General features: G+C 40.5%; 1 protein-coding gene across 3 annotated transcripts in view; it reads left to right on the top strand.

The window, feature by feature from the left end:
* Window positions 1–23,761, top strand: part of LOC132913452 (uncharacterized) — a 248,495-nt gene that overhangs the window by 48,777 nt on the left and 175,957 nt on the right. For all 3 annotated transcript variants that reach the window (XM_060971827.1, XM_060971826.1, XM_060971825.1), the window contains one exon: window positions 8,012–8,109. The gene's annotated coding sequence lies outside the window, so the exon portion shown is untranslated. The remainder of the gene's footprint in view (window positions 1–8,011; window positions 8,110–23,761) is intronic.

Raw genomic sequence — 23,761 nt, 5'->3', positions numbered from 1 at the left:
TTCGCCCACTATATGCAGTGTCATCCTGTATTTCAGCGACTCGGTATTTACTGGGCAAGCAGAATTTTCGCGGTTACCATATCAATGGATGGGTACAATACGCGGCCTCTCATTAACGTTTTATGATGATCCAGCCGCTTCGAAATTTCCCAGTCGTCGCACAGTAATAAATTCTCCCGTCACCATTAACATTAAAAGAAATAAGCGTGCGATACATCTTCCTGTTATACATCTACACAGGCTCGCATTATAACTACGATATTCAAATCGGGCTGATTGCGTGCCGGCATTTTGTATTCGTGCCGTGTACAAACTTAGTTACCGAGGGATCAGTTCCGGCGAAGATGGCGATTGGGGTGGAACGTAGTTTGGACGTGCTTTGAACGACGTCTAATTTCTTTCGGTCGTGATAACAAAGATCTTTTTTATCGCGGCCGGGGATTCGTCTTTTCGTCGAGCTAATGCGTTTCGAATAGTTTCTTCCTTAGCGATTCAACGATATTTAGATTATTATTCCAAGAATGTCTGCTATTCATCCCACGTCGAATCACAACGTGACGCGAATAAGCAACATAGAGACACATGAACATATTTGCGAGACAATCATTTAATCCAATCGTTAATCCAGTCGTTAATCCAATCCAAATTTTTAGATTAAACGAGGTTATAATTATTGTAATTATGTTTTGTACATACAAACGATAATTGATCGTGGCTAGAAGCAAGCACTCTTCGCGCTTGTTTATGGTGAAATATCGATGAATTATCGGAAACACCCAACCTGTAAAAGTTGGATTGAAACAGAAACTGTTCGCCAAGAAACTTGTAATGCATTATAAGAACGATGATTTTGTTTCCTTGCCTAGGGGTTCGTATACGCAACAAAGTAAGCAGAAACAGATAACTAAATACTCGTTTGGAAATGTTAAATAAAAATCTGTTCTCTTTAATATAATTTTTCTGAAAAGCAGCAGTATCCGGTATTTTCTTTTGCTTAGGAAGTTGATACGACAAAGTTTCATATTTTCTCATGATATCTTGCAGTGTGTACAGACGAGAAAGGAAAACCCTTTTGTCTCCACGGGTTTCTTTTTACACCGGAAGGCCGGAGGTAGGATTAATTCCGAGATAAAATTTGTTCCCGGCTATTCTACTACGCTTCTTAATTAAATCTCGCAATTTCTTAAATTATAAGGCCAAAAGCTTCCATCTGCACGAAAGATCAATTTCGAAATGCGGAAACGCGCGTGTATCTGAATGCTGAATGTTCACTCCAAACGGGAATGTTTTCGTTGCACTGGCTGATTACACCCCATGGGGCAAGAACATCTCCAATTGCAATTCGGTTCGGTGGCATATCGTGCGTCGTTGCGAGCTGTGTGCTTCATAAAATTTTAACTTCCATTCCTCCCGTTCTTCCTCGATACTCGGCCGATAACAGAGACCCTCGACGCGTGTACTCAGGCGCAATGTACTTTTCTGACGGAACCGGAACTTAAAACAGTTGCCCCCATAACAATTTGCCGAGTTACCCGGAGAACGCTACGTATGACGTGAAATTTTTCTAACTTTCCACTAAGCACGTTTCCCTGCGTTCTCCAGCGGGAAAGGCGAACGACTGGCTGCGCTCGCAACTTTTTCTAATAAAGAATTTACCGCGCACAGCGACTTCAATTTTTCGGAATTCCACGCTGGACTCGATGCCAGACTACAATTTCATGGATTCGCTCAAAAATCTTGTTTTCGGACATTGGACAAGGAAAAATAGACTCGCGCTGCAATATCACGACGTCTATCTACAGGGTAAGATAGACTATTATTGGATCTTTTCCTGTAAGACGTCGTCGGGGGCCTTAACTAGGTTTGTGGTCCCACGATCGCTAATGTACGTCTAAATAGGGAAGCTTAACCTGTAGCCCTCTAGACGGTGTCTTATAGGCACGTTTCAAGAGACGTGACACAAGTCACTAATAGGATTATTTAATTAGGAATCAGATAAGATGGTTGCAAGTACATACACTGTAGAGAAAGAGCACTTAATTATCTTTCGGGAGCGATTAATAATCGAGGAGTGGAAATATAAACGAAATTGTGCTTTGTCCCATTTGACACGCGGTCGGATTTACTATAGGGTCTCGCATAAATTGTTAAGTCGATTGCGTTCGTAGTCCGGGACAATTAAACGTCTAATTTTCGGTGGATGTCGGGCGCACAAGGTATTACGGTGATTCGAGCGCAACTACCCCCAGCTACTGACATACACGCCGCAACCTTGGTGGATGACGAACACGCTGCTGGGAAGTGACAGTAGCTAATTAATTAATATCAAATGTAACTCCCTCCGCAACGGTATTCTATCCGCCATACCGCTTGTTACACTGCACGGCATTTGATACAGCCGGTGATTAAGCGCGCAGACGGAAAATCCTAACTGGTTCGCAGTTGGTGTACACGTAAACTCAATTCCAGAGAAATTGCAAAGTTATAGGGATACTTTGATGCTGGTGTTTATTAGATGCCTTAATCGCTGTATTAACCCGTAATCAGCATCGCAGAGTCACGAATGGCCACGATAGTTTGGCTTGTTTAATTATAGCTTGTTATCCTTAACTCTGCAATTTTCTACACAGTTATTAGTAATTGAACATTTGATATACGCGAATGTTTATTTTGTCGATGATTCTCATCGCGCGAGGTATAGTATATAGATGGAACCGAAGTAGTCGAAAATTAAAAATAACCGGATCTTTTCCGAGACGACTCAAAGATACACATTGGGAGTTAATATCCTTGCGTGGAATTCGCTTTCGAAAATTGCCACGTCGCCTGTTTTGCATACTGTTATTCGGGATCCGTAGCCACTGGGAATTTGAAGTCTTTCGAGCGCACTCACATTGTAACTTAAATATTTGAAGAGTATTTGGTGGAAAAATATTTGACATTGGTGGATGTGTATCGCAGATTTTAGTCGGTGTCCGCGGTGGGCAAACAGCCGGCATGTTGTAACAATTATTCACGGTTAATTCGATAAATCGTTCCGATAAACGAAAAACGTGTTTCCTGTAAATTGCAAGACGATCGATGAAAGCCCATAATCTTGATTGTGTGTTAACCCTCGTTTTTTTTTTTTTTTGGTATCGATAGCATATCAAACAACAATTGAACGATTATTCTCTTCCATAAAAGCTTTTTTCATGAAATATTTCAAAAATACAGAAGTCGAACGAAAAATAATGCTTTCAGTTTTGTAGTTCATCGCTGGTTGATAGTACTGACGCATTGCAAGCGTTGCTGACACAAGTAAAACAATGAAACTACTGGATATTATAACGACTATTTCAATTTGAATATTTTAGTTATTTTTACGTATTTCCTTACATTCCAATTTCTTCTATAATTTTCGTACCTTTATTCCTTCCCGCGAACTCACAGCCGGTTTAAAAGAATGCCAGCACTATTTGTATCCGCGTGCAGAATGTCGGCTCGCAACACGCGCGAATTTAAGAACCTACACTATAATTAGTCTAGGCGTGAGAACGAGAGGTTTCGGGCTGCCGGTTAAACAGGCTATTAGCAGCAGCTGTTACGTGACATCGGCGCGTCTTGGACAGTATTTGATGTCGTGGCTTATATGCTCGTGTGCTCTTCTTCTCCTTCGTGCTCTCTCTTTTTCTGCTCTTTCTCTCTCTTTCCTTTTCACTCTCTTGCAACTCCTTTGGTAGCCTCGCGCAAACCCCTCAGCTTCTCCGGTTCTTCACTTCTCCTCCGCATCGCATACATCATCCGGAGGCTGTAGCCGCGTCTGATTAACTGATATGAAATTATCCAGCGACTTGGTCCAACTCCTTTTCGCCTTTACCCACCAAACAACAAACCATCCCCTTTCCATCCCTTTCTATCGCTCTCCAGCCTAGCTTCGTAACAGTTTCACACCCTATAGTCGAGCTATCCATTCACTCAGCTGTTTGGCAGGCTCGGGCATACCGTAGCGGTTGCTTGTCCGATGCAAGGCACTGCAGTTGCAGCTACAATTCCCGTGTGTATCGGTAAGGAGAGGCTAGAGAGAGAGAATGAAAGGAAGGGGAGAGAGCGAGAAGCGAAATAGAGAGGTAGCTAGTAACAGCTAACTGTATGTACGACCTGGTGGCTCCCGCGTGCGGTAATAGCGGTGGCTACGGTGTACCAGTCAAATGCATACCGTATTGATTTTAATATCTACGCCACGAAGGTACAGGCGACTATGATACGCGAAGAGCTGGCGAAAACCACGCTGGATAACGATCTATGTAACTGTGTTTCGCCATATTGTCTGAAAGCGTAGTCCTTTATACACATTGTCGATACGGGGGAAAAAGGACTGCAAAAAATCTACAGAGCTGTATGCGACTCTTTCCTTTTTGTGCGGCAATATTAGCCCCTTTTTAGGTATAGAGGCCAAGGAACATTTTAATACTACTATATCGATCCTCGTAAGGGAGGAGAATAAATTTCAGCGACACGTGGTCGTTAAAATTTAAAGTGAAATCGCGATCGTAATCCAACGCGGCGGCGTAAGGGTTAACACCAAAATTAAGAAAGCGGTCAAATTGCTTCGTAGAAATTTTATAGATCTACTAAGAGAGAAAGCGTTCAAAGCTTCCGAGAGAGAGAGAGAGAGAGAGAGAGAGAGAGAGAGAGAGAGAGGGAGAGAGAAAGAAATCTATTAAAATTTCCTCTTCTCTCATCCCGATCTTAAAACAATAGACATAGACGCGGAAATATCAAGAGTCCAAGCTCTTTGAACGCTAAAATTCGGATATCATCGTCGTGTCGTATAATCTCTCTTCCCTCGTCTCGTGTCTCACATGAAACGCGGAATGCTCATGTTGCGATAGCCGTCGTTTCATCCATCGAAGGGTGGTCTGAAGTAGAGGGGAGATAGGTGTGAACCGGTGACAGCAGAACGTTACAAAGGGGTGCACGTACACCGAAGGACGCCGATACGTTACCGAACCGTGCAGGGGAGATGACGCTTTTACAACAGCCATAAACGCCTCGCGTCGGTGAGACATCGCGTCGGTGAGAGGGCACCTGTGGCTGATGCACGACGCGGCGTTGCCGCAAAGTCTGCCGCTTTGCGTACGCTCCACCGACGCGTTAAGGATCTATGGAAATTTCTTGGCTGCGGTGCAGGCGGCGGCGGCGGCCACACCAACGTCGGCGGGCGGCCATTGGCCTCCCGACCGCGGTGAAAATGCTTCCCCTCTCTCTCTCACTCTTTAGCCTTTCCATGTATTCGGAACACGGTGTTAAGGATGCGAGGCGCTGTTTTAACTCAATTTTCCGATACTATCCAAAGGAGAGGGGCAATTTGGACGGGCCACCGTAGCAGAAACGCGGTTAACAGGGGTGATGTTAAAATTGTACTTCAACGTTTAATTGTACCCTTAGACCGTTCTGAATGTGGGCTAACGAGTAGCCGGAAGTACAATAGTTGCCGGAGAACACGTCGCGGTCGGAATTAATCTGATTTGCTTGGGAAAAGGAGGAGCTCTGCAGAGGGTGGGCAGGGGGTAAGTCGGAGAATTTAATGAGAATTAATCGAGTTGGAGTATTAGACGATTGATGGAGACAATGCGGGCGACTGTTGAACGTTCCCCAACTTCTAACGTGTCTCTGCGTACGTCGTTGAGCACGTAAATGATGGGTGAAACGCGCGATTTCTGACAGACAGGAATTTATAGTTGCTCGCGAGGAATCCGTTAATAGGGATTTAGCCTCCGCTGCATCGAAATAATGCTTGTCTTTGAAATATAATTAACGGACGGTAACTCGAGTCGGAGGAACACACGCCGTGTCTTGTAACGACCTATTGAACGCGACGTCGGCTATTTTGCTCTATTTTCTGGCACACCCACGCGGATTTAGGCACGTAATTTTGTCTAATAATACGAAGATGGTAAAACAGGAGGGCTAGTTTTCGAACGAATAAATTCTCTAACCTGGATTTTACTAGATAGGATTTGTACGTATCCCTTTACGAGTCGTTTCATTTAATCGTAAGTGCGCATATAACTTGGCGCAACTTCTCGCCTTAGGTGTCAGTACTTTCGAGACCATCATAAACGCTTTTGTTCGTGTAGGTAATATCGCGAAGCTACTTGCGCTTTGTAAAATATTCTTACGCTCGAGTAAATGAACTTCAATGATCATTCGTTTCGATATCGCCCGACTTGAAAAATATCAAAAGGAAATTGAAATTAATTTTAAAATGCTATCCTTCCTCTTTCTTCTTTAGTACATTATATATCATTTTATTTTTTCGATTAACTCGCGATACCTAAAATCAAGCTATGCTATTACTATTTAGCGATTTTCGCGTCGCAATGACAAAAGTCAATCGAATAAACCGGTTGGAAATGTTTCAAACGCAACAACGGCGAAGTTTATAACCGGCAACCGTATGTATCCGGGCGAATCGGCTACGTCACGATGAGCACACGATAAAACCAATGTTGACAACGTGTTTGCAGTTTTATGGGGTGTCGGCTAAATGCAACGCGGTGTACAGACCTTAATAACTCTCGCGTGATACGAAAATAGAAATACGCCGTAGATTTACTGGTGCGCAAAGTATTCCCATTCTCTATAAATGACGAGGAGGCGTGCGTCAGAAATTACATCAGTTCAATTGAATCGTTTAACGGTCAAAGTGTAGAAAAAATTTCATCGTTCCAGTATTAATATTACATACTATCGTCCGGCAATATAATACTTTTATTAGGTATAGTTGGTGGAAAGAATATAACGAGATTATAAAGTTAATCAGAAACTAAAGTAGAAGTACCGAATATGTTACGAAGGTTGAAATGTGATCTGAGGTAATTTGAAGATAATTTGGTATGATTTGACAATTCGATAATAAAATGATTTCATAATTTGGAGGATATCCTCCAAGAATCTATATAAGGAGTTATTAACGAGGTTAATCATGACTATTATACGAGCCCATAATCGTAAGAATTTCTTTGAATAAATCATAGACGGTATTACTAGTGACGGTTTAAAAATATGCTAAGGTGCGACAAACAGATGCGACATCTGAAAATAAGAAAAGTTGTGAATAAACTGTGGGTTATCCACGATAATTATGATAATTAGTCAGTAATTAGATGGAAAAGGGTATTTCCATCATTCTTACCTCTGTCAATACTGATCTATGATGTTAGGAAATTCTAAAATTATGGTTTGAAAGTAGAAGACCTTAATCTCTGTAACATATTGGTATTTTCGTATTTTTACCAATATTTTTGTATAAAATATTTTTATAATTATAATCATAATTATTTATCAATTATTTATTCAATAATATATTAAATAACTTACTAAGTAATTATTTATATTTTATAATTATCATTTTTATGTAAAGCATTGTACTCAATCTAATAATTCGCAACATTTTCGAGGGGGTTGCTGGTTATGCCCTTTGGTCAATCGACTTTTGAATTGGCTTGATATCTGTTTTCACCATGAAGTCTCTCTATAAAATATCACCGCGAAATATATAAAAATACCCCTTACATTAAGCTTACTCTGTGCTATTAAGTTTAAGCAGCTTCCAGCGCATCGCGGCAAAGCTATGGAGCTAATAGGGCGTACTCGTCTTGTAACTATACTTCAACCGGGTGAAACGCGAATTTTGATTCACCATTTTTAACGTACCATCGCTATTTTTGTACCCCATCAACCATCTTTGCCGCTTATTTTCTTGTTATCGAGTTACACCGAATTTTTGGCTTCATAGTGAATTAACAACGCCGGTTAGTCGACTAATCGGTTAATCGGTTAATACACTCTTGCCCGAAAAGCTGTTCAATTAAAAATTTATATCGCTACAACGTAGCGAAGGATGTTAAGTATTTTCAATGACAAAACGAAAGACTTTTATATTCATTATATACAGTTGTAACTTAAAATTAAACGATGTTGGTGAATTTCGTGTGGAGTTAATTCTATGGTTCTCTGATTACAGAATCGATTCTGTTGACGATATCAAGGATTCTCTTTAAGACGTCGATTGAGGCTGTACGAGCACCTCAGCTGTGCATGTCCGAGTTTGGTGATTCACTGGTGAGTTTGCTGTCCTCAAATCGTATTTGCGATCTATTTCCATATCTATATCGGTGAATAATCATCATCGTGGTTAAAGTGTTTTATATAGATGGAAGAAATTTTTCGAAAAACAAAAAAAGGAAGGTTGAGATAACAAATTCCTATCGATTCGATGTTAAATTGAATTTTGGGCGCGTGTGCTATCTTCCTTTGTACTTTATGATCCGTAATAAATGTCTGAAACGATGTACGGAGTCGGTACGTTTTTAGCTCGCGATGCTGCATTACATAGTTCTCTGAGCCTGGTAAACGTAAACAAGGAATCGTATGTTTGCTTATCATTACAGTTAATACATTATTATCGATTCTTGGAATAGTACACGCGGGAAATTTTTCTTCTTCGATACTGAACTTTATTAAAATTTTCCGATGTCTTACGACATTTGTCCACGATGATGATATATACTTTTTGTTTTTATTAATTACGTTATTAGTAGAAGTTATAGCTACGAAGGTGTGTCAGAAAGTTACGTAAAGCTGCGAAACGCACCAAATAAAGATTTAGGTTAATTTCAAGGATTATCAAAGAAGCGAGGAAATTGAAAGTACGAAAATAACGCGGTGATTTTACGCTAGCCACTTGAGCGTGATCAACGAGCGGAAAAGTTGAGCGCCGAGAGGAAAAAGCACTGCTTAAAATTCAAACGTAAAAGCGGCCGAGCACAAAGCAAGGGAGCTGAGCGCCCACTGATTCGTGAACGATGATCAGGGAAACGACAGAAGAGTTTAGGGTTATAAAACGGACTTTATGATTCGAGATACGCATCCGTGTGCGATAGTAAACGCTTTATTACTGCATCAAAGGGAACAGTTTACGAAAATTGGTCACGCTCGTGATATCTCGCACATCGTAACGCATTAATATCGTATCATAGAATATTTCGTTTATATCTGCTCGTAACTGCGATTTATTATTTGCATTTGATACATAGCGTCGTGGTTGATATGTATTTAGCGCTGTAACGTATTTACCAATTGTAGCGATTCGTGTTGCACAGATTTCCTCTACAACGACACCTAAAGTAGACGTAAAGTGGGCGTAAAATCGACGTTATCAACGAAAGAATTAATATTTACAATCATTTATATATTTGCGATCGTACAAAATATTTTTAACTCGTCGCTTAAAGAAAAAGAAAAAGAAAATAAAGCAAAATATTAATTTAACTGAGTTGTAACGATCAGTCGCCGCGCCGGCTTGTTAATATAGCAATCGCCATCGGTGTAAAAATTCATTTTCAAGTGACAAAAGTTTGGTGCGAAAGTTAACGTCGACGAGTAATGAAAGAAGAACAAGTGGAAACTTTTTTATGGCGAATTTAACTTTAGTGCGGGTAAGTCGGGAGGGGGACGGGAATTGCGATGAACAGGTAGGAAGGGGGATCGAGTATTGGATTACGATGGAATGATTGCGCTCTTAATTAAAAGTGGGGTGGAACAAGGCCACGCGCGTTCCGACCGAACGGATTAACTTGCTAAATCCGTGTTATGGTCTTATTGTCAGGCTGCTTCATAAAACAAGATGTGTGTTACCTTGGCGTTAATTCACCGGTTAAAATATTCATGGTGTTTGTTCGTCGGCATTCGGTGAACACCCATCATTCGTTCGTAGTCAAGGGGAAAGAGCGACAGCTCTACGCGTGAAACCTAATTTCAAGTGCGACGGTAAGTCCCCATGAACGTAACTTGACTTAATGTAAGCCGAGTATTATTATTGCTTTAATACCCTTATTTATATTCATCTCCTGAGACATGGGAGTGCACGCAAAAGGTGACTAGTAACGCGACCCTCCCTTCGTCGTCGCGACAAAAAGCTTGGGAATTTTGGCAGATTATACGGGGAACAGAAGAACGTTGGTTTTTAGTGTTTGCCTCTATCCTGGAAATTGCGCGTGAAATTGTAATAGGCGACAGTTGAATTTTAAATACCGTCGAGGTACGTACACGTTATATGTCCATTGGAGGTAAAGATCAATTGGTGGAAAACGAACTCGTCCACGAGTTAAAAGTTTTTACGATAAAATTTCTATTAAATGATCTATAAAATTCGCGTTGAAATTGCTTCGTTTCGCTGAACTTATACGACAAAATCCGATTTGCCCCCGATGGAAGTACGCGAATAAAGTTCGAGTCTCGTTGGACAACGTATTTCATCAACGATCGCAATTAACCGCATCACGACAGCCAGGTGTAAGGAAAAAAGTTGGTGAGAAAGCGTAAAACTGTAAAGGTTGTCAGGCCGGAGCGAAGTTACTGCTATCAGCGAAAAGGGGTAAACGCTTCAGCCCAGTTGGCTAACGCGCCGAGAGAAATCGATGGTTAATGGACAAAGTTGACACCGTTACAACATCCCGAAACTGCTTCGGGAAACTACCGACATTCGTTTCACTTAGGCTGCCTTGCTCGGTTCTCCATCCTCCGCCACACCGTTTCACCCCGCCTGTTTCCAGGTCTCTGTATTATCCGATACCCTCGCCTGTGCTCATTCGTTGAACCGTCGCGTCGACGGTTCCACGTTTCGGTGGTTCCGCTGTTTTATGGGACAGAATGAAGCGGAGGTCAGCCTGATCTTATAGATTTTTTTTGGCGTTATTTAATGGTTATTGGCTGGCGATGAAAGTCTTTTAATAGAAGCGATGGATCGTCGAGTCCGGACATGGGAAAACTGTTAAAAATCTGGTACTTGGCCAGGATTCGAGGGCACTTTTAGAAGATGATCGTACGTTCTTGAAACTTAGAACTAAAAACATCCTTTGCTACCGATACTTATGTTGCGATCATCCAATTATTCAAATAACGCTGCTGTTACCTCTTAGTTTTAATATTAATGTTAGATAAAATAATTAAAACAGCCGGTGGATAGCCGTATTTTAGCAGCTGCTTATTTTTCCTTAAGCGGAATAATGTTCAGATGGATTTACGATTCCCTGTTTTTAAGTCTATAAATTTTGGAAAAGGAGTTTGATCGCTTGACTCGATACGATGCAGAAGGGATGAATAATTTAACTACTTTTCGAACTAAGACGATTTTAGGATTATTTATTACGTATACAAATTTAAGTATGTATATTTCATTTATAAGTAAAAGAAATATTGAAAAAACCAAGATCAATGAAAATTCAATAGAATTGTGAATCCGGCGTCGATTCTATTCCGATGCTATGAAATAGTAACTTTAATTTGTCGATTTAAGGATAGGAGGTGATCGTAGTTGGCATGACGCGGCGGTCTTGAAAAGGGCGGGTTATACGTCGGAGAAAGCAATCAAGAGTCAGTAAATTTTCGGGGAACGGAACCCCCTAACGACAAGCCAATCTTGATGAGTAAAACGGTTTCGGCCATCATCAGGCTGTTAGATTAACGGGCCGCGTAGCCTGGAACTTCATATTACGTTTCCGGGCATGTTTGTTTCCTCCCGTGCCTCTCGTTTCCGACGATGTACTGCCTGTCCAGAGTTCCGCGTGGCGATTTGTCGCAGCTAAATGCAATTGTCCCCTTATTTCTTCGATAATTGCGAAATCGGTTGATGAAACTGGCTGGATACACGCGGAACATCGAGTTACTTTGGCTTGTTTCTGTTCGTGTGAATCGTGCCCGTGGTCGCGTACACATCTAGATAGACCAAAGGAGCGATCAAAAAGGGAAGAGTATTAATCGTCGATCGGCACTGTATGGAAAACCGAGCAATCGGGCGTGTGTCGAGCACTTTCAGATTGAAAACCGAGGTCGAATCAGCCTCTTTCATTTTCGCGTTAAGCACGGCGCGACGCTTTGCTTCCGATAAAGCAAGACGATTCCTTTTTTTCCTTCTACTTCGATCGGAGTGTGAAATAGGAGAATAAATAGTAATGACTCGTTGGTCATTTGTCCCATAGGTTATTTGTCGACAGAGACCACGGAATAGAATTGAAATTCCTTGTATGGTATAGCGAGATATTGAAGATTTATATTTCTTCCTTTTATAGGTTTTCTTTTTATAGGTTTGAATGTGAATGCACGAATAAAATGGCAATCGTATGTTTTTGATTTTCTTTCTCCTTTTTTTTCTTTTAGATAATTTCTTGCGGCAGGAACTAGAAATACATCATTTTTTTTTCTTTCTAAATTAAGGAGTCGTTATATTACTTTGTTAAAATTATTCCATTAAAATTGGCAAGTTCATTTCGATTATTGCAGGTAAACGAAACTATCGCGTGCCAGTTTCCTCTTTACGCCGGCCTAACGAAGCGGTCGTATGTTTCAGCTCGTTAAAACTCTTCCGGGCGTAACCGTGTAAGCGAATTTTTAATTTCTCTCCTTAACGAATTTAATAAACTCGCGCAATGGTAAGAGGTCAAGATGGTGGAAAATCTGCGACTCGAAAACAAATTTCATTGGAAGTAATTGAGCAATCAGTTTTAATCAATCTCCCGTCAAATCAAAGCCCCGCATCTCGGCCGAATCTCGCGTGATGGCCGGCTACAGGCAAGACGTAAAATTAAATAAGCTCCGGCTGAATCACCGTGGAAGCGATTGTATCGCTTCCGTAGTGGGCTTGATCTCCTCTATTTTCCTCTTAGACACTTAGCCGGCGAGTATATAATCCTGAACGACGAGGGAATTTGCATTTTTCTGCATACGAACGCCATGCTCTCAGCGATGGTCGTCGCGTCATGGCTTGCCCATGTGCTTCCGGTTACCTCCGCGCGGTTTTCTCCGGATCTACGTAATCGTTTCTCTTGTCTTTCCTGGATTAATTCCACCCTCGAATGCATTTTATGGAAACATTGCAGTAACTGTATTGTTATGTGTGTGTGTGTGGGGGGGGGCACGCGCAACATACTATAAAGTGTTGGAAGATTAGATATTTTATGAACGAGATCGAAGATATTTGTAGTATTTTTCTTGTAATATCGTTTTTATCAAATCAAGGGTATGTAAAAATGTTTATCGAACTGTTCATATAAAGTTGCAAACTATTGTCCATGACAGAGGATTGTTTGCCGAGACGTGTTCAATGATCGAGTTAATCGGCGAACATTAGCTTTCTGCGAACTTGGCTTTGATCTCTCAATGGTTGAATTGATTCATCGTGTGGTGAGAAACTTGCGGCAAAGTTGTTTACAACGTTACTGAAGCTGCGTAGAAGCTTCTGCATAAGTCGATCTATTGGCTTGGCTGATAATAACAGAATATGTTAACCAGCCTATTTGCGTTGACAATTTTTCCAGTGCTTAACAATTAACAGAAAAGTATTCCCTTTTTCTTCTCAAACCACGAATAATCCAGTTCCATTAAAAGATTATCACGCTTCAGAACTAATTTTGGTTTCACTGAATAAGAAAGATAGAGTAACAGATAGTAAAGTAACGCATATCGTAATTTCTGAATTTCTTATTATTCTTAGGATAATACAACAACCCCTTGTCTGCATCTATTCCTTGTCAATTCTCGCTGTGAAAGTTTTAACACTAATATTTCTGTCGTGAGAAACAATCCATGCTAAAAACGATATGGACATCCAGATGCCATTACGCGCTTGGATATTGTTTTCCACATGAGGAGAGAAGTTTAAATAAGGGGCACGTAGGTATTCTTCTTGTTCGTAAGTAACCACCGGTAACAATGGCGGTATCTGAAGGCGGTGAGGACGGCGGAAGCCGTGTTTTGCCGCGAAACGTCCTGGAAACTTGACGTTGATCGGTGCAGGTCGGGCCCTTGGCAGCTTTCAAGTCTGTGAAAGTTTTTGAAGTAACACGGCTAAACCCGGTCCGGTTCGATCGATCGGTGCACGCGCGTAACGTTGCAATCGGCCGCCATTATATCGATCGTTTGGGAGGGAGATTTACCGCGTGCATGCCAGCCGTGCCTCCTACGAACATATGTCATGTTATTTACGAGCCAGGCATTACTCTCTGCCCGATTTACTATATTTTATGTTACGTGGATGGACTCGCAATTCTTTCAAATCGGTCGAGCCAGCAATCCGGTCACGTCGTCCGCGTGAACACGAAGTGCGTATGACGTTCTTCGCACCCGTTCGATTATGTCTACGTCAACCCCTGCATTCAACAGAAACATCGTGTTCGATCCCTGCCGGCTTCCGGATTCAAAGCTCTCCCCTTCCCCATTCCTATCGAACAGACCGATCATTTCGTTTAATCGCCGTCGATTCGCGAGTTTCGTTGGTTCGCGATTGCTGCTCGATTTTAGCTCCATGCATCTGCTCCGTTGTCGCTAGATGACTACTTTTTCTTAATTTACTGTAATTACTTCGTCTTAGAGGTACAAGAGATACATCAAGCTGTAACGTATTAAACGTCCGTCTTGTTTGGTGGAAAGAAATACGCTCTTATTTTTCATTACTGTAAGTTCATTAAAGAAAATATCGTTTTGTTGGAAACAATTTACTTTTGCTACATACCTACTTGGCGATACAACGAACAACTTTCATCCGGACATTTTATATATTACAAGGTAAGAAAATAGCGAGATTAAGAGAAGAAATACGAGGGTCGGATCAACAATATTCTCCACGAGTCAAAAGTTAAGCGTCTCGTTATCACGACGAACGTGTAAAAATTCGGTGGATCAAAGACTCGGATTGCATGTCGAGTGATTGAAAACTTCTGAATGACGGCTGGAGAATGCATCGTGGTTTCCGGGCTGATATGGGGACATATATTATCGTGAGAGACGTTCACTATTCTTTGCAATGACTGGCTTTCTTTCCCGAATGGTGACCATCAGACGCTCGGGATTGGTGTCCGTAATCCATTGATATATTCCACTGAAAAACCTGCAAGAGATAAAAGTAACACCTTATCGATTTTATCCTAGAATTCGAGCTACGTCTCTCGATTAATTAGACTGAAGTGAAATTCCTTTTTTTTTTTTTCATTTTTCTTACGTCCGAATAATCTACAGGAAGTGCAGCTGGTCAATTTGATTTATTGAAAGAGTTCTTTGAGAAAGATGCGCTCGTACAATTTTTCTACCCAGTTCTTTGATTGTAATTTTTCGATAACGCAATAACGATGTAACAACTCGTTTTAAGAAAATTTCAACGGGGAAATTTGTCAGAAACTTAATCAGTTTCTCGCGATAAAGGCGTGTTTTAAACAACACTCGATATTTTGAGTTTATTAACTACTACACAACATGTACAAAGACGCTGGGATGATGATTGATGTTACAGCCGGGATAGATGTTCCTGACTTCGACTAGAAACATGCAAATTTAACAGGACTTCTCCAAACTTGCCCTAAATTGATGGAATAAAGTTGGACATTAAGTAAACAAAGTAGCTTCGCGCGGCGCGTAAAGTTCACGCAAATTAGAGAGCAACCTTGCTATTATGCGTCGCCTCTACGTTTAAACGTGTATTAACCCTCTGGCATCATGATGATTACAGGTACGCAAAAGTTTCCCTTTTACCAGGAGGATGTATATCGTATATCGGTTAATGCACGTCTTTGCAATTATTCCGCGACTCCGTATCGTTCCTTGTTCCATGTTGTTCGCTTTACCTGCAACTCGTTGCGAAAGGTTTGCCCCGACGATGAAAGCTTTCTGAACTTTCTACATTTAATCTGCTAGTTTAATGATGTACACGTTGCTCGTTATTAAACGTTACGCCGTAAGAAGGGATCCATTAATCATCATGTGCTTACGTAAACTATTAACCCTTAATTAAGGGTAGAATTCGGTAACCGAGCCGGTTATTATATTGAAAACAATTTCTTATCGGGTAGAATTTGAAGAACTCGAATTTTAAGGATCCGAATTCGCTCGTCCAAATTCATTCAAAATTAAAACTGCAAACATTTCCAAATATGTAAATTACAAACAATTAGAATCTAAATATCAAGTCTCCTCCTTTGCTCTTCATTGTTCACTTCCGTTTGATCTTATATCGAATATAACGAATCAAAAGCGATGAATTTATCAGTTACACGCTACATCTGAAACATTGATTCATCGAGTCAAACAGCCTTAAGTGAGTTGTCACGAAACGCGCTACTCTCCGCGTTATTTCTCTTCCATTAGATATGCACCGTTCCCGGTGTTTATCCTCGCCGATAAGATTGTTGACGAAATCGCGGAAAAATCTGGTCGCCCGTATCGGGGAAACTTTCCACCCGAGACTCACTACTTTTCTCGTTAGACGGTAGTTTCCCCTTCGACTAGAACAGCTATAAAAATTCCTTCGTTTACAGTGCATCAGGAATTCTCAAGTCAAGCAGGTCGCTTTGCATCGCGAACAGGATGTTTTAATCATAAGCGTTCTAGTCCAATCCTACGCGATACGCGAACAATTCTTCTCTATTTCAAAATAAGAAATTCAAAATACCTACACTTTAAACATTCTGTCGCGATTTTGATGAAAATAAACTGCCACCGACGCAGACAGGCCGTGTTTTACAGGCTGACTGTAAAGTTTATGCACACCCTTGCTAGGAAGTACATATTCTTTTTCCTGATTTCTCGTTTTTCTAGCCCTTTGGCGATAAAACGGCTTTCAGTCAGTCTGCTCGACCCACGTGCTCGAAATTATTCCAATCTTGGCTGACCTTTCCGGTTGTACCTTTTTCTTCCTTCCTCTTTCCTTTACTACCGTTTTTGTTTCATTCGCGCCTCGTAATTCGCGCACTCGACGGGAAAAATATTTCTCTGCGGTTTTCTTCGCGTAGTAGCGACGGTTCGAAAATCTGCCGCGTTTGCTTGCATTCAAAATATTGAATGTCTCTAGCAATTCTCGATAGGTTTCTAGCTGTGGAATAAAACGACCGGACATACAGTTAATCAAAACGATACACTGATAGCTGCTATATCGTAACTCTTGTTAAATTCGAATTAGCCAGAGGCATACTGCTGCTTAAAACTCACACTCTCACTTCTCTAGAAACTCTCTTTCAACTTTCTTCTTTGTAATTTCTCTCATTCTCAATGCCTTTCTCTCGTTTCAACTGCTTCAGCTATTTCCTTTTGCATGTGCACATTCGCTCTTTATAAAGTCGAGACACGCTTTAACGCTGGTAATCACTTCCACGATACTCCGCTATAATCTTTTCACTGTACTTTAGTATTCATTGAGAATTCTCGGTACTTTTTTTCGAGCAATGAACGAGCAACAAAAGCGATCTATCCTGTTGGATCTCGGATCGGCGCTGATCTCGTGTAAAACGCCCGACGATACACAACCTGAAAGATAATGAAGGCGGAGAATTTTAACATTTAATCTGTTTACGGGCACGTTATGAACGGTGAAAAATGCAACGGCGGCGTTTACAGTGCGGACCGTCGAACGCCATGCTCGCCAATAATTCAGCTGGATGATGCAGCCGCGTGTGTGGCAAAGTGCAGCGATTCATGGAAAAGAGAATAACGTTTAAAAGCGACCTTTTTCGCGAGAGTCAGTGATGACTTCCGATTACCGCGAATCGTTCTCGAAAAATACATTTTTGCGTTTTCCGCCCCCGGGGGACAATGGCGTTGGTGGATAACGGCGAAATAAATAGAGAAGGTCATGCCGCATAGGAACAACCCCATGTCGATTTGGCGAAACCGCATCGAACGGCCCATGCAGAAATACATCGGCCTGTTTGCGTGTATTGTTGATGCGCAAAATGAGAATCCGGTAGGAAAACGGCGCTATTGCACCAGGTGAAAAGTGGTGAGCGAATAACACCGCTCGGAAAACGTACCATTTTTTCCTGCGAATGATCGAGTAATTCGACTGTTTTCCAAAGGGAGAATTAAATACAATTGCGTACGGTATTGGGAAATATTTTTCCAGATTATTTATTTTTTCTCTGAAACGATCTGTTTGCGGATGATAGTGAGCTTCACAATTTGTAAATGTTTGCTCGAATTTGTTCAAATATCGTGTATTGTATTTAGTGTTCATCTTGCCCCGCTACGGGTAGCTCGTGGTAATTAAAAAGAATCGAAGGGACTGCAACAATCTTGTTCGAACGCAACATTTTATCGTTCACGGTAAAATAGATATTTTATGGAGATAAAGAAATTAACATAAATTTGAAGATTGTTTTGCCCAATAATGAACGTAGAGTAAAGAAACTGGAAATACTTTATCGTCCGATACCTTTTAAAATCAGTAGAATATCTTACGAAATGCGGATATTGCACGCGAAAAATTTATTCCGAAAAAGTGGTCATGAATTCTGTTACCATCCAATGCAGGTATTCGTTCATTTCCCGGGCTTTAAATGGCAGGGACACCGGTTGTTATTGCACGGGATGAGAAGCTGGCGCGGAAAAGCGACGTCACACGAGAAATCACCGCCAAACGCCGGCCCCGCAACTTTTTAACGAACTGATGAAGCGACCGAAGCGGTGGTCGTTTTATTTTCTTCGTTCTTCTCCATTTTTTCTCTCTCCTTCTCTCTTTCTCTCTCTCTCTCCCTCTCTTTCTTCCTCTCTCTTCTCTCATTTTTTCTCTTTTATTTTCAACGAGTCGACCGAGTGCCCATCCTACGGATAATTGCGAAAAATATAATGACGCGGCCGTGTGGCTGCTTTGTGGCCGGCTTTAGACATGAACTCGAGTGGGCTTTGAAGAGGAAATTATCGGTCGAATCGAGTTTAATCGTCAGAAGATAGTTTTATAGAGCTTTCTCTCGTGGTTCTTTCTCGCCCAGGCTTTTACCCATCAAACAGCACACAGTTATTGTTCTATTATCTTTATTATTTTTTGTCACCATGCTACAACCCTCGAGCACCGAGTACACTCCATTTTTGAAAACATACTTCGTTGCACCATTTAATTGGAGAACTTAGATATATTCGTCTGGTTTTCTTGGATTTTGCACCAGTGTCGGTTAGAAGTTGACTAGTTAGTTTTCACTGACAATAAAACCTTCCTATGAATTTTTTACCATACCAGCATAAATCACACGTATTGCACGCATTACTTGTTCCATCGTTAGTTAAATGTGTTATGTAAAACAATATTAGATAAATTACGTAAAGGAACTCAGATAATACCGATAATAACAATAATCTATTTGCAATTAATCATTTTATTAGTATTAGAAAATTTTCCATAATTTTCTCCAAGTATTTCCTTCACCTGCACACGATATTCGGCAATAAAATAACAAGGAACGATACGAAACGATACTACGTGTATAAAGTTCATCGAGCAGGTGTAATACATTTCGAAGGAAATTGTGTATTCGACAATGGTCGTGGTATTGTGTCGCGTTTGATAATTACGAGAAGTACCGACCTCGGTATCGCGGTACGTTTATTAGATTACGATCTGACCTCGCCCAGCGTGGCAAGGAAATTATCAGAGGGGTCAAGCTCTTAGATTTTAGATTATTAAGCAGATAGTTGGGGTGTGAAGTTAGGCGGACCCGTATTTCGCTTCACGATTTCACCAACTATACACATACATATGTATTTAGGATAATGTTTAACCATGGAGACAATAAAGGCTTATTGATCTAATAATATCTACTATTTTAAGCAAAGACGAGAAGATTTCTGCTTTTGAAGAAATAAATTTGCAAATACACAATATTGATATTAATGTTAGGAAATAACGACTTTTATGAATTCGCTCGCGGATGAAAACGATTCAGCTAGTTTTTCTAACGTTAACGTGAAACGATGAAAAGACAGGTTTAAATAGAAATAGAAACGTGGGGGATAAAATCACGGTTGTTATAAAAAGGTTGAAAATCGGAGCGACGTCGGAGTTCAAAGGTTAGTTCGTGACTTGGTAAAAATCAGATGGAGCCCCGCGAAAAAGGTCCGATATGAATTTCTGTTTCCAAATGTGTGTGGCATGGGTCGAAAGTTGCGTAGTTCTCGCTGAACTTTTGCCCGGGTGCCAATTCGATTAGAGTCGCTAGGCGATAGCACCAACTTTGGTTACAGCCTTCAAGTTGAATTCGCAAGAGTTTAACTTGCTCGATTATCTTTGAGGCTCGCCAAACTGTTCCACGGAGAAGCGAAATATCCTGCTCAATTTCGATGTTATGTCTTCACGGTGGCGAAGATGGCTATTCCATTGCAAAACCTGTTTCCTGGGCCTTTTTTAACTTTTCTTCTTTGTTTTTTACCAAAAAACTGTATACCAATCAGCCGTTAATTCTCGCTTTGATCGAATGATTATAACATCGTCAATTTTGGGAATACAGACATAGGACTTTTTACATTTACTTTTGAAATATATGAAGAAAATGCAACCCAGTTTCCACATGATTGATAGTATACAAAAAAAAAAAAAACAAAAAAGCAAAAAAAATATGCTTTTAAAAAAAGAAAGAACAAAATTTTCCTATTTTTACACATGATTCGGCATTATCGCATTGAAAAGCTTTTTGTCCATTTTATTTTTAAAGAGGGGCGAATGTTTAGAAAATTTGCAACTATTTTCGGGCTGAATGTTCTTCCCATTAATTGCATTTGGAAATGCGTATAGTTCTCTGGCGAGCGCAAAAGTGCACTTTGATGTATAAAATGAAAAATATTCGTTCACACGGTAAACTGAATATCAGCGCAACGTGTGCACACGGGCACATTTACGGGATGCGTTTATTGTTTGCAAAAATACTTTGTTCCTCGCGTACGATAGATTTGCGAGATTAAAAATCCTGGCGTGCAGCGGAGTGATGGCAAATATATTATAACTGATACTAAATGCTTTTCTTGAAGAACATTTTTTGGAATTGCTACTATTCTATCATATCGTTCGACGAGCTACGCGAATTTTCGGCACCTACATATAAAACAATGGAACTCGTCACGTAGGAATTTTGTAAAATTTCATTTTATAACTCTCCATTTATCTTGCATGCCATATGTGATATATGAAAAAGTATCGAAAAGTATTCGCGGAAAAGTTCGCTAATGATCGAAACAGCGGAATCCGTTATTTCTTTCATCATTTCTGCATCGACGAGATAAACGTTCGTCCAATTAATCAGTCTATCTTAATTAGAAGGCGCGAAGGTCTTATCTGCGTTTTATCAAATTGAGTTTTTTCTCAGATGGCAATCTCTCTCTCTCTCTCTCTCTCTCTCTCTCTGCTGTTGTAACGTACTAGCTCAAACTACATATGTACATGCGAGACGTGCATTTATCTTCTTCCAGCGTTCAACCAGCTAACCCTCCAATGAGTGCTCTGTCTATTTGGGGTAGTAGTGTTTAAACTTCATGGTATAACAATATTTGCATTTTCGTGACGCAACATTGCGGGAAACAGAATAACAAACTACGCATCGGCGAACATGGTTATTTGTTTTTTCTCGCGTAAAATTAGAACGTCGAGAAAAATTCTTGCTTAGAACTGTGTCTTCCTGTGTTGCTCCAACATTTTTCTTCGAAAGATATCGCGCTATAAAACGAAGTGACTCGCTCGCTCGCTCGCTTGGCGAAAAAAAAAGAGAAAAAAGAAAACGGTTCGATGCCGGAAAGAGGTTATAGGTACGAAAAATATTTTTGTCGAATTTAATTTTAGTTACCTCGGGGGAACGCGATTCGATATTTTCTCTTTTTTGTTTTGTTTAATCGAACAACTCTGTTCCCCTAGTTTATAGTAAAATAGAGGAGAAAGTTTTTCTGGACAATTTTTCTAAACTAACTAAGCAAAAATTAATTAACTCAAACACTGCATTAGTCGATCTAATCACCGTTGGCACATGCGCACATTCTCTTTTTAAATTTAAGGACTCGAAATAATAGAAACGAAACTTTTAATTAGGAAATTTACTTCTATTTTCAAAAATGAAGCTTTCCGCTCAAGAGTTGCAGCTCTGGTAATTCTATTTGCGTATTACATAGAATATTTAATACATTTAATATCACTGTTATACGTATATAACGTAATATATATGTATTACGTTTGCAAAAATGACAACCGATAGGATTACGCTTCTCTGTCGTGATAGTTCAGATTATATTCGATGAAATAATAGAACGCACGCGATATTCCTACACTTATACAACGCGCAGAGAAAATGGAACTATCGTATCAGTATGAAAAATGTATTTTCAAAAAGGAGCCAAAGCCAGGGTAAATTCACCAAGTAGCGAAAAAATATCCTTCTTTAACAAAAAGTAGAATCAAAGAATATTTTCCCTACTATAAGAGACCAATTCCATAAAACAATATGTTCCACGAGAGTACGTATTTTTGTCGACTGTTATAGTTCAGATTTATGAAATTCTCAGGAACGTTGGAATCGTTCCCCGGTGATTTCGTTCCGTTTCGATCTGACAAAAGTTGAAACACAAAGAGGACAACCGAGTAGTCGAAATAAATATCTTTTATAAAAGGTTATAAGAATAATTGGAAATCGTCTAACCCCTTTCTCCTTTCTCGTTTTTATTTTTGTGAACCTATTCCCCAAACGATTTAACCGGTCAACGGTATCGACAAGTATAAATTAAGAAAGTTTATCGCTCGGAGGAATGGTGCAGTGCGACGACTGCGTTTGTAAATGGCTCTGGCCATGTATATGCACTGGCTGTGTGCACATACGTATGTATGTACACTGGATCGCACTAACGAGGTAGTATATTCTACACGTTGGTCCACTAATGATTACCTGATATCATGATCTAATGGACGCGGCAGATGTCGTAGCTTTTCTGCTAAATTTTATTTAGACCTAAATCGATTCAGACCCTGTCACGGAGTCAGGGGATGGAGCCTGTTTCGTGAATCATCCTAATCATTCGCGCTCGGGGACCCATCCCAAATTGCAGCCCAATTAATGTGGTAACGTGGTTGATTTCAGCTTATATTTGATTTAATGGAACCACCGTATGTATGGAAACGTGGCGTCCAAAATGATCCACGTCGTTTACTCGTGTATTCGGGATCATGTTTCCACAATATCACAATACTTTCAATCTCTTTAGGGACTTTCTTTATCGATCATTGAATATTCCTTGTTAGCGTTTGTAGTACACGCCGACGAATATCACGGTGAATTAGTTGGAACGGATAGCAATCGCTTAAAATAACAATTTCTGTATACAACGTTGGGATTATCTCGTTAAAAACAAGGTAGGAATAAACAATATATAGCAGAGAGTAACATTTTTGAGATAATAAACTTTCAGAGTAACATCGAAGACACTCGCAGTCACGCACAGTGGCGCGGAAACGTAGTAGGAAAATGGGAAATACTAATTATTCTGCACAATAGGGATTATTTTTTACTTTAGAGAGCGCGGCACCGGTGCATCTGTCCTCGAAGCTCCTTAGAATTATAATTGTGCAATTAAACGCTTCATATTGTCCCAGGCGACGTTTCCACGTTAATTACGAGCGAGGGCAGACGAAACTGCATTAAAACCGAAGAATTTTTACGGAATGGACGGTTGGCGAAAAAGTGTTTAACAGCCGTCTGGTTGAGGCAGTAAAACTGGCTCATCCGCGGAAGGTTTCTTCTTCGCGGCGCCGGTTTGTACGGCGGTGTATCTGTCGGATCGTATGCAAATCTCTTGCGGCTTAATTACGCGAACACGCCTACTATATGAGATTTCAGATCGTACGTAACGCGAACCGGAACCCAATATATTTCTCGCCCGATAAGAAGAAACCCTCTGCATCTGAGCCTCGATTAAGCCTAAGGCTCGTACGCGC

The sequence above is a fragment of the Bombus pascuorum genome, chromosome 13 (genome assembly GCF_905332965.1).
Source record: "Bombus pascuorum chromosome 13, iyBomPasc1.1, whole genome shotgun sequence".
NCBI classification, from domain to species: Eukaryota; Metazoa; Arthropoda; class Insecta; order Hymenoptera; family Apidae; genus Bombus; species Bombus pascuorum.
This window is presented reverse-complemented; position numbering and strand designations above follow the sequence as displayed.